The sequence below is a fragment of the Bombina bombina genome, chromosome 5, assembly GCF_027579735.1.
Source record: "Bombina bombina isolate aBomBom1 chromosome 5, aBomBom1.pri, whole genome shotgun sequence".
Taxonomy (NCBI): Eukaryota; Metazoa; Chordata; class Amphibia; order Anura; family Bombinatoridae; genus Bombina; species Bombina bombina.
Window position 1 is genome coordinate 236,966,888 of NC_069503.1, and position 11,887 is coordinate 236,978,774.

The following is an 11,887-nucleotide window of genomic DNA, read 5'->3' on the forward strand; positions in this document are numbered from 1 at the left end:
ATTCACCAGCACATGTGCATTTATCAACTCTGCGTATTCACAGCATACATGGGGGAGATGTAATAATCATGATATGCCTGTTTCCTTCTACCTGATACTTGTGTATGTCAAGAAGCCTGTGCATTCTTTACAATATGCAAGTTTGGAGTAAAAGGCAGAGTGGTATTTCCCATTTTTCAGTCCCCGGGTTCTGTTGGGTGAGTGAGCATCAGCCACCAGGCATTAAGATAGAAGGCATGCATCAGCCAGCTATGTGTTGCTGTAGAAAAAGGTTAGTCACTTGCTGCCTTAAAGGGACACTGAACCCACATTTTTTCTTTCATGATTCAGATAGAGCATGCAATTTTAAGCAACTTTCTAATTTACTCCTATTATCAATTTTTCTTCATTCTCTTGCTAACTTTATTTGAAAAGAAGGCATCTATGCTTTTTTATATTCAGATAGAGCAAACTATTGTAAACAAATTTTGAAATTTACTTTTATTATCAAATTTGTATAATTCTCTTTTGCTATTGACTAAAGGCATAAATGTGCAGCCACCAATCGACAGTGAGTTCCCACTAGTGCAATGCTGATCCTACCGAGGTAAGCTCTTCAATAGAGGATACCAACAGAACAAAGAACATTTGATAACAGAAGTAAATTGGAAAGTTGTGTAAAATGTAATGCTCTATCAGAATTATACAAGTTTAATTTTGACTTTATTGTCCTTTTAAATAGAAACCAGACTGTAAGTAGTAGAACTTCTGTAGTTAAAGGCCAAGTAAACATAATTCATAATTTTATTGCAATGAAATCATTGCAGTTAGTGTGTTAATCCTTCAACAGGTTTTGGCAAAGGCTGTCTAGTCCCAGATTAACCCCATTCCTTTTGGCCACCCATCCGCTTGAGGATTTTTTTGGATGTATGAAAATCACGTACTCCTAAATTACATATATTCTGAGAGCCATAAAACAAAAGATGAAATCCTTTCTAAAATAATGTAATAATTTTAAATAGTGTATTTAACTGTACACATGTACGCAGATGACACGGTAATCTATGCAAACAAATCTGATCTGCTGCAGCTTGAAGCAGTGCTCCAAGACCAGTTCACAGAAGTAGAGAAGTGGATCTCGAAAAACAAACTCTTCCTAAACACTGACAAAACGGTCACAATGATCTTTGGAACGGGACCTAAAATACAAAAATTACAAAATTCCCATCTTCGCATCAAAACAAAATCCAATTGCACGCTGACCGCAGTCCACTCTTTTAAATACTTAGGTATGTTGTTAGACCCCAATCTATCTTTTGGACTCCACATAGAAAAACTTGCCTCTAAACTTTATCCAAAACTAGGTGCCCTGTACAGAAACAAATCTTGCCTCAGCCCTACAGTAAAGGAAAAGATTGTACAGCAAATGCTGATGCCTATCTTGGATTATGGGGACATAGTATATGCACCTGCTCCACAAACTCACCTTAATAAACTAAATACGTTATATAACTCGTTCTGCCGCTTTGTACTACAATGTAACTACAGGACCCACCATTGTGACATGCTAAAAGAACTAAACTGGCTGTCGCTGGAATCCAGACGCACCCTCCATCTTTCCTGCCTTGTCTTTAAGAGCCTTTCTGGGAAGCTCCCACCCTACCTGAGCAGAATGCTCTCCCCTGCTATTCCCACCTCCTATAACCTCCGATCCAATAACAGCACATTATTTAGCTTGCCTCAATACAAAAAGAAAGCAGCTCGATCCTCCTTTTCCTACAGAGCGCCACAGTTATGGAATGACCTCCCTCACACTTTAAAAACTTCCCCAAGCCTAAAATCCTTTAAGAGATCCCTCTATACATATCTCAAAACAGAATGCTCCTGTCATGGTTGATTAAATATTTCGTACCTGCTCTGTTAAAAGTTTGCATATATTGTGTATTATTATTATTGTTTTTGTATTTTATTGTACCCTATTGTATCAATGCAATGTTTTGTGATCTCAGGACATACTTGAAAACGAGAGAAATCTCAATGTATCCTTCCTGGTAAAATATTTTATAAATAAATAAATAAATTTAAGTATAGCACCTACTTCATGCTGTACAGTTATTGGTTAGATCAGTGTAGGAGCTAATTTACATCAGGTCCTAACTAGACACCACTGCCGGTACTCACCCTCTTCCTCAATGTTCTGCTGTCAAATGCTGCTACTGAGTATTTAACTGACATTTACTTTAATATGTCTCAGCAATCACTTTTCTTTTAAACAAAAAGCACCCACTAAATAATAAAATCATCTATCTGCTTGCTCAATATCACAAAAAGATTGGTGGGTTTTGTTGTTTGTTGGTTTTTTGCTGAAGTTGTGTTTAGTCATTTTCTGTTAGGATATAGAGGCCAATTTAACAAAGGTCGTGCGGACCTCAACCGACAGTATCAGGTCCGCAAGACCTCGCTGAATGCGAAGAGCAATACGCTCTCTGTATTCAGCATTGCACCAGCAGCTCACAAGAGCTGCTGGTGCAATGCCGGCCCCAGCAGACTCGTGGCCAATCACTCGCCGCCAGCAAGGAGGTGTCAATCAACCTGATCGTACTCGATCGGTTGAATTGCGGCAATTCCTGTCCGCCTCATTAGAGCAGGCGGACAGGGTTATGAAGCAGCGGTCTTTAGACTTGCCAGAAACACGGCCCTTCAAGCTCCATCCGGAGCTTGATAGATAGGCCTCATAGGAATATCAACAAATTTGCTTCAAACAAAATCTAAATCATAAACAGTTAGGTCCAATTACCTTTGTTTCACTCTTATTTTTCTCATTGATCATTTTGGAAGCAAACGTTTTAATCGCTTTCCAGTGTCTTGTTTCTTTTACCGTTCCCCGAAAGTAAAAAATAATGCTCTAGAAAGTAGTATACAGAGGGTGATTATAACACTATAGACAAAAAATATATATACACACACTGAATATATATTAAGGGTTTCTGCAAAGTGAAGTACCAAGTATGTAATATGCATATAAATAAAAAGCATTCTTCCCAATACTGCTTCTGAGATTTAAAGCAAGTAAGCTTCAGGGCTTAGAGACATGAAACTCAAATAGTTTCTTTCATGATTCAGATGGTACAAACTATTTTAAACAACTCTTCAATATAATTAAATTGTCAAATGCGCTTCATTATCTTTTTATCTTTTGTTGAAAGAGCAGCAATCCACTACTGTGAGCTAGCTGAACACATTGTGTGAGCCAATGACAAGAGGCAAATATGTGCAGCCACCAATCAACATCTAGCTCCCAGTAGTGTATTGCTGCTCCTGAGCATACCTAGGTATGCATTTTTTTAACAAAGGATACCAAGGGAACAAAGCAACTCTGATGCTAAAAGTAAATAAGTAAATTTATTAAAATTATATGTTCTGCCTGAATCATCAAAGTTTAATTTTGACTTTACTTTCCCTTTATTTGATCTTTCTGAAATGAGAAATAAAAAGCAATAAACTAAACTAAATGACCACACCACATACATTAGAGCTCTGCAAGTGTCAGAGTTTGCTGCAGCTATTCTGCTGCCCACAAGTGATGTGAACGTTCTGTTTTCAGAATGAACTTGAGAGGCAGTATCATTAGAAGTGAGTGAGTGAGTCCTCTAGCAGTTGGAAAATCAGGGCAGAAATACAAGAGGTTAGATCTCCATGTTTGTGAATAACACTGATTGATGCTGTATTAGGTATTTTAAAGCAGCCAAGAAGCTGTGGAAGGTTAGGGGAATTATGTGGAAGCAATAGAGACTTTATCCAGAAGATTGTTTACTTTGAAATTGCCTGAGGGAGATGTAGAAAATTATTACAATTAATTGATCACTGATTTCTATTGGAAGGAAATGTGAGAGGCAAGATAAAGGGACCATAATGTTATTCTGAGTGCCAGAAAGTTATATTTTCTTTGATTCATGCTATGGAAACGGAGGGATAGAAATCACTCTTAAAAAAACATTGTCAGAAAACAAAAAAAGGCAGCTTTAAGAGTAGAAAATGCAGCAAGGGTTAAACACAAGCACTCTGCACAAAAAAAAGGCTTAATAGCTTAGGAAACAACTGTACATTTCATCAATGAAATGGTAATTAATTTGCACTTTATAAGGGCAAAGGTTAAAGCTGTTATATTTGTGGGCAGTCACTCATTTTGCAAAAAAAAAAAAAGATTTAGTAGCAAGAAAAAGCCACATAAGCTCGGAAGACACCTACAAAGCAATTATGATATATCAAAGTAATGAAACATATTCACATTTTAAAAATACTAACATGAATAACAATCAATGACATGGATTCAAATGCAATAGCCATATGCAAAGATTCTAATTTAGGCAAATAATTTAGAGTTCCTGGGAAGGTTTAACAAGTCTTGTTCGGAGGAGGATTGGAGAGAGTCCATTCCCATTATTCAGACAATGGGAAATTAAAGCCAGAACAAGGTTACCATTTATTGCAGACCTCAATACATAGGCCAGACCTAGTGCGACCGACGACTGAGTTTGAGAGAGACTTCATCCCTATAGAAAAACATTTGTTAAGTAGTCTTTGTGGGAATCCACTACCAGGTTATGCTAGTGGCACATGGAATTAGGCATTACTCTTAATGATAAAACATAGCTGTAAAGATCATGGTTAACCAACCCTGCACCAATCACTTGTTTGGCACAGAAAGGGTTAGGGGACCCTTTCCACCTTAACCAATTTGTCAGAGTCTAGCCACTCCAGTCAAGCTTGTGACTTAGTTCAGTGGGTGCAAGGGTTAACAACGATCTTTAGTGTCCTCTGATTGGCTTCTTCTAGCTCTAGGTAGAAGGCACTGGTTTTTATTACTTCTCTTGTGATGACATTTTTACTTACTTGATGCATCAATAGACGTGCAATTCGTTTCAGCCGAATTTTAGCCGATTCGGATGAATCTGAATTTACGAATCGGCACCATAACTAAAATTCCGAAAATGAATAAATCAGTTTCCGAATTTTCGGATCCATTCTTTATTCATATTCGGAATTTTTCATTGTTGATCTAAACCGCAGTTCCCAAACTTTGCCAACACTAACTAAAACACTAAATAAAGCTATTAACTCCTAAACCGCCGTCCCGCCACATCGCCAACACTAACTAAACCTATTAACCTCTAAACCGCCGCCCCTCCCACATCGCCAACACTAAATAAACCTATTAACCTGTAACCCACCGCCCCCCCCCCCCACATCGCCAACACTAAATAAACCTATCATTCTCTAAACCACCTTCCTCCCATATCGCCAGCAATAAATAAACCTATTAACCTCTAAACCGCCACCCCCCACATTGCCAACACTAACTAAACCTATTAACCTCTAAACCGCCGCCCCCCACATCGCAAACACTACATAAAATAACCTCTAAACAGCCATCCCCCACATCGCAACTAGCTAAATTAAACTATTAACCCCTAAACCTAACACCCCCTAAACTTAACATAATTAAAATGTTGTTTAAAAAAAATTAAAAAAAACTAAAATTACAAAAATAAAAATACTACCATTACAAAAAATAACAATTGAAATGATCCAAAACAATAAACATTATTCCTATTCTAATACCCTGTATAAAAAAACACCCCAAAATAAAAAAAAAAACTAATCAATAATAAACTACTATTAGCCCTTTTGTAGGACATTGCCCTAAAGTTAAAAGCTCTTTTGGCAAAAAAATTAAACAAACACACCAACATTACAACCCCCCCCCCCCAAACCCCCAAAATAAAAATAAAAACTAATCTACGTGGGTATTAGAATAGGAATAATTTTTATTATTTTGGATAATTTCGTTAGTTATTTTTTGTAATGGTAATTTTTTTATTTTTTGTAATTTTAGTGTTTATTATTTGCAGTAATGTTAGGTTTTATTATTTTTAGTAATGTTAGGTTTTTTACTTTTGGTATTATTAGATTTTTTTAAACAAGTAATGTAAGTTTTTTTTTTAGTTTAAGCTTAGGTTTTATTTTATTTCACAGGTAAGTTTGTATTTATTTTTAAATAGGTAGTTAATAATTGTAACTTTACTTTAGGTGTATTTTTATTATGTTAAAGTTAGGAGGTGTTAGGTTTAGGGGGTAATAGTTTAATTTAGCTAGTTGTGATGTGGGGGATGGCTGTTTTATTTAGTGTTGGCAATGTGGGGGGGGGGGCAGAGATTTAGGGGTTAATAGCTTTATTTAGTGTCTGTGATGTCGGGGAACGTGATTTTAGATAATTTTGTTTAGGAAAATTAGTTATGTTAAGTTAAATGGTTTTTCGGATCCATTCATTATTTCGGATCCATTCTTTATTCATAGTCATTATTCTATTGTAAACTTTAGAATAGAATAAGGAATATGAATAAAGAATGGATCCGAAATAACGAACGGATCCAAAATAACGAATGGATCTGAAAAACGATTTAACTTAACATATTGTCCCTTTTTAAAGATTATTTTTATTTCACTAGCTGTAAAAGACTTTGACTTTGATCCCAATCTTTCTGAAGTTCTTGTTCTTTATTGAAAAAAACGTGACTGGCCATAATTTTTTTTTTTGTGTAAGTTTTAAATGATTTTATTGTTAAATTACTTTCAGGTACAAGAGTTAAACAGAAAATGTACTTGGAGAACGCAGGCTCCTCCAGATCATGTAAACAGTTGATCTAAACATTTCAAACATTTTAAGGCTGTTATTAGTGTAAATTATGTAAAGTGAACATAATATAATACTCTTCAAAATAAGTAGATTGGTGAGGGATGGGGAGGGGAAGGTAAAGAAAGAAAAGAAGAAAAGGGGGGGCGTAGAATGGGGTGTAGGAGGTAAAGAAAGGATTCTTGTCTTTGGGATAAGTAATGTAGAGATATCTAACTTACATTAATCCCAGTGTTCGGGGACCAAGTAATGTCGTACCTAGTTTGCCAATCTGCCCAAACCAATTCAAACAGGTCCGAGTTATTTAAGGTGTAAAAGATATTTTTCTCCATGTTATAGATATATGCCATGTAGTTTAGAATGTATGACCATTTTGGGGGAGTCGTGGTTTTCCATGATTTGGTTATTGCCGCTTTAGTAGCTGTTAGCAAATAAATACACAGATATGCTTGATGTTTGGGTAGGTCACGTATACCAATGTGGAGAAGGGCGTTTGAGGGGGATATGGGGAGCGCTATACCCAAACTGGTTAATGTCCTAAAGCAGATATTCCATAGGGGTCTTAGCCTAGGACATTCCCACCATATGTGTAATGGATCTCCTCTTTTCCCACAATTATGCCAACACAAGGGCGAAGAAGATTCATACATTTTGCTAAGTCTAGAGGGGGTGAGGTACCAGTGCGTTAGGATTTTGTAATATGTTTCGAAGAGGGTGACACAGTGTAAGGCTTTCTTAGTAAGGGATATTACATGTTGCCATGTCTGTGGGGGTATAGTCATGTTCAGGGATGATTCCCATTTGAGTAAATGAGGAAGCTTATTCTCAGGATCTGAGCTCCCTATTAGAGAGTAATGAATTGAAAGGGGTCTATGTAGTTTGCTGCCTTGTTGCCAAATTATTTCCCAGGGTGTTCGGGGTCGATATTGTTCGGGTTTAAAACCCCAGCTAAGGAGGAAGCTTTTCAGCCTTGTATACTCATAAGGCATATGTCTGGGCAGAGTAAGTTCAGTCTGTAGTTCTGTAAGTGTTATGAAACGCGGGGTTGGGGAAGTAACCCAGAGGTCTGAAACTGTCCTAATTCCAACTTGGGCCCACCCGTGTGGGTGAGAGTCAGGTAAGCCTTGGAGGAGACCCGTCAGGGGAGTGATAGGTGAGGGGTGTGGGGCAATATGTGGGTAGTGTCTCAGCTTGTCCCACATAGCAAGACATTCTCGTATTATAGGATTACTGATGTCTGCGGTTTGCCGTATATGGGGAGGGATCCAGATTAGATCAGATAAATATATGTGGTTCGGTAGTGAGGCTTGTTCAATAGTTTTCCATTTACTAGGGGATTCCTTGGCGCCCCATTGTGATATATGGGTGAGCATCACTCCTTCATAATATCGTAGAATTGAAGGAGAGGCAATTCCTCCCCTGTTGAGAGGGCTTAGAAGTATTTTGCGTGCTACTCTGGGGGGTTTATGTTGCCATATGTATTTCGTGAATTCGCTCTGAAATTGGTGTAAGAGATACCCTGGGGTTCGAAAAGGGAGACATCTAAAAAGATAGGTAAGTTTGGGTAGGAATTATATTTTGAGGGCCGTTAATCTGCCTATCCATGATATGTAAGTGTAATCCCATTTATCTTTCAGAGTGCGCAACTCGGATAACAGTGGTAGATAGTTTTCTTTAATCATCTGCGGGATATTATTAGATATTTTAGCTCCTAATTGGGATATGTAGGTATTGGTACAGTGGACTCTATGTTGGGCTTGGAGGGTGTTAACTGTGTCTTGGGGAAATCCCCTAGTAAAGATTTCAGTTTTATCTATGTTTAATTTATAAAGGGACATGTGGCCAAAAGCTTCTAGGATTTCCTTCAGTCTCGGGTATGAGGATATGGGGTCTGAGGAAAATATTGTTATATCATCAGCAAATAGCACTATTTTATGAATAGTGCCATGTAATCGAACACCATCTATTTTATTGTCTTGCCTGATTTTCTCAGCTAGCGGCTCAATCGCAAGGACAAAAAGCAGAGGTGAAAGAGGGCACCCCTGTCTAGTACCGTTGGATATTGGAAAGGAGGGTGAGAGGAATCCTAGACCCCTGACTATTGCCGAAGGAGTAGAATAGAGTGCCTGGATCGCCTTAATAATTTGCGGCTAGATTTAGAGTTCGGTGGTAGATGGGCTGTTAACGCCACGCGTGTTTTATGTCTAACGCACGGCATTGTTTGACTCCGGTATTTAGAGTTAATATAAGACCATCTAACGATGCTCCTAACGCGTGTATGTCACACGCGTAATCCTGCCCGCGTTAGACAGTCTCCCATAGAGATCAATGGGAAAGGCAAAAAATAGCTTTTTTTACCTAACACTCGATCTCGCGAGAATACGCACAGCTCGGTCATATGACGCATACCACATCATGCACAACAATAACACGCCGCAAATGTCACAACATCAATCAATCAACAAAGCACACAAGCATTACACATTCACAAGCGGGGGAAGTTTTAATACTATTTATACGGGGAATACGCATATACTTTAAGATGCGGAAAATCGCACAATAACAACAAGGATTAAAAAATATATACATACACTAAAAACAAAATCGCATTCAATATCACTATATATTAGGACAAACATACATATACAACACTTCACTAATAACACACCATCGCAAATTCACATTTAAAAAGAATACTATTGGACAATGTTAGAGAAAACGACCACTATGACATCATCGCATTCTACACATTCCACAAATACCAACTCAAAATGAGCATGCGCAAATTAACACACCTAATACACATTGCAATAATATTAATTGCTAATAAAGCACACCTGAACACTAATTACAATGGAAATTGGGACATCATTAAACATTTACACAGGGTATATAAGCACCACACAAGCAGGGCTTCTTTGACTGTGTTGCTGGTGGGTCTTTGGAGATTTAAGAATAGAGATTTTGCGAATTTTTGAGAGTGAGTTAGTGTTAGTGTGAGAGAGTCAGTTGGTAGTGTTAGCGTGAGAGAGTCAGTTGGTAGTGTTAGCGTGAGATAGTCAGTTGGTAGTGTTAGCGTGAGATAGTCAGTTGGTAGTGTTAGCGTGAGAGAGTGAGTGAGTTAGTGGGAGTTAGCGGGAGTGGGAGAGAGTCTGTTAGTGGGAGCGTGAGTGAGTTAGTGGGAGTTATTAGTGATAGTTGTTAGTGTGAGCGTCAGTTAGTGGTAGTTAGTGAGCGTTAGTGGGAGTGTTTGTTATTGAGAATTAGAAGTAGTGTTAGTTAGCGAGCGAGTGATTTATCTGTACACTTAACACATTTACACGCAAACACATTCAATACATACATACACTTATCAATAACACTACATACACTCCATACCCCCTACCCCCTCATACTACACTCCATACCCCATTCCTTGTAGTCCCATTCCCTTTTATCCCATTTACTCTTATCCCATACCCCATACCCATCCCATACCCATCCCCTAGTTACATTTAGTTTACATATCCTCCTTTTAGTCTTATTCTTTTCGTTTATTTAAATACTCCTTACCCTCTTTTTTTTTTTTACATCCCTCACACTTTAAGCACCTTTTTTGTCTTTTTAGTTCTTTATTTTGACCCCCTTTCATTTCATCACACTCACTTTTTTTTTATTATTTGGGGTTTAGTTTAGGGAGGAGATGGAGGCCAGGCAGGGGACAGGTAGAGGGGGGAGTAGAGGGAGGGGGAGAGGAACAGGGCAGGAAGGGGGGCAGGAAGGGGGGCAGGAAGCGGGGGTGGAAGCGGTGGGTGGACCCAGCCACTTGGTTCAAGATGACCAAGTGGCTGGGCCCAGTGGCGGTCAGAGTAGGGCTTCACAGTCCGGGAAACAGAGGGCATCGTCACAGGGGAAGGCCAAGGCGACTAGGGAGGCGAGGTTTACGATGGAGGAGAAGGAGGCCCTCGTAGAGGCCTATATGGCCAGGTATAGGATGCTGCAGCACCAGAAGACTACCCCGACTGACAGGAGGAGGCTCTGGAACGAGATTCGGAATGCAGTCAATGCAGTGGGTGGCCGGAACCGGGATATGGATTCCATCAAACATCGGTACCGGGACTGTAAACTTGAACTTAAAAAAAAGTTAAGCCTGGAGGCCCGACATGCCGCAGGGACCGGTGGCGGCCCTGCCCTTGAAATGGAGTACTGCAGATGGGAGGAAATGTTGCGGCCCAGCATCTCCGAGGTGGAAGTAGTCGGTATCGGAGGAATCGATACCGGGAACCTGCCACTCTCATCTGACGGTAAGCTCATTGAACAATAATTTCACATACGAATGTATTTCAATGGACACTATACGCAAACATTTACTTTCATGATTGAGGTAGCGAATACAATTTGACAAAACATTCAAATGTACTTATATTACATAATTTGATTCATTCTTGAGATATATTTTAATGAAGAAATAGCCATGCACACGGTGAAACAATCACAGGAGGCAGCTATATTCAGCTAACAATCAGCATCTTATAAGCATATTTAGATATGATTTTCAGCAAAGAATATCCAGAGAATGAAGCTAATTAGATAACAAAAGTACATTCGAAAGTTGATACTAAATGTATGCTTATAAATCATGAAAGATAAAACATTGGGTTTCATGTGTTAAGGATCCGATTAATGCTATTACGCTGTTTACACGCATTCTATTACTTAGCGGTTACATCAGTATCTAGGCTATAGGTTAGGTGTGCATTTAAACAGACTGAAAACAAACGCAAAAACATTCACATTGACCAGATATCACAAACACTGTTTAGAAAAAGCGGAAATAGAATTGATTGTTTGTTAGATTTCAAAGTGGATTAATGATTCTGCATTTGTAATTGTATCGTAAGCTAAGTCATTTAAACCTTTATTTGCAAATATGCTAATATATACATTTCTTTTTTTCTTTTTTTTTTAATATACAGAGTCTGGGGACGAGGCAGCACAGCCTCCTGCATCTCCCCGGGATGAGAGTGGTGGTGAGGAATTCCCACTTCGGAGGGAAGAGGCCCCCCGTGACGAACAGCGCACGGGAGATGATCAAGAGGCCCCGGAAGCACAGGAGGATCCCGCTGAACCCGCGGAACCCGAGGTCCCTCAAAGACCCGCACTCCGCCGTGCACGGGCACCCCGCCGTGCACGGGTTCAACAGGCACAACAAGAAGAAATAGCGGAGGTGCGGGT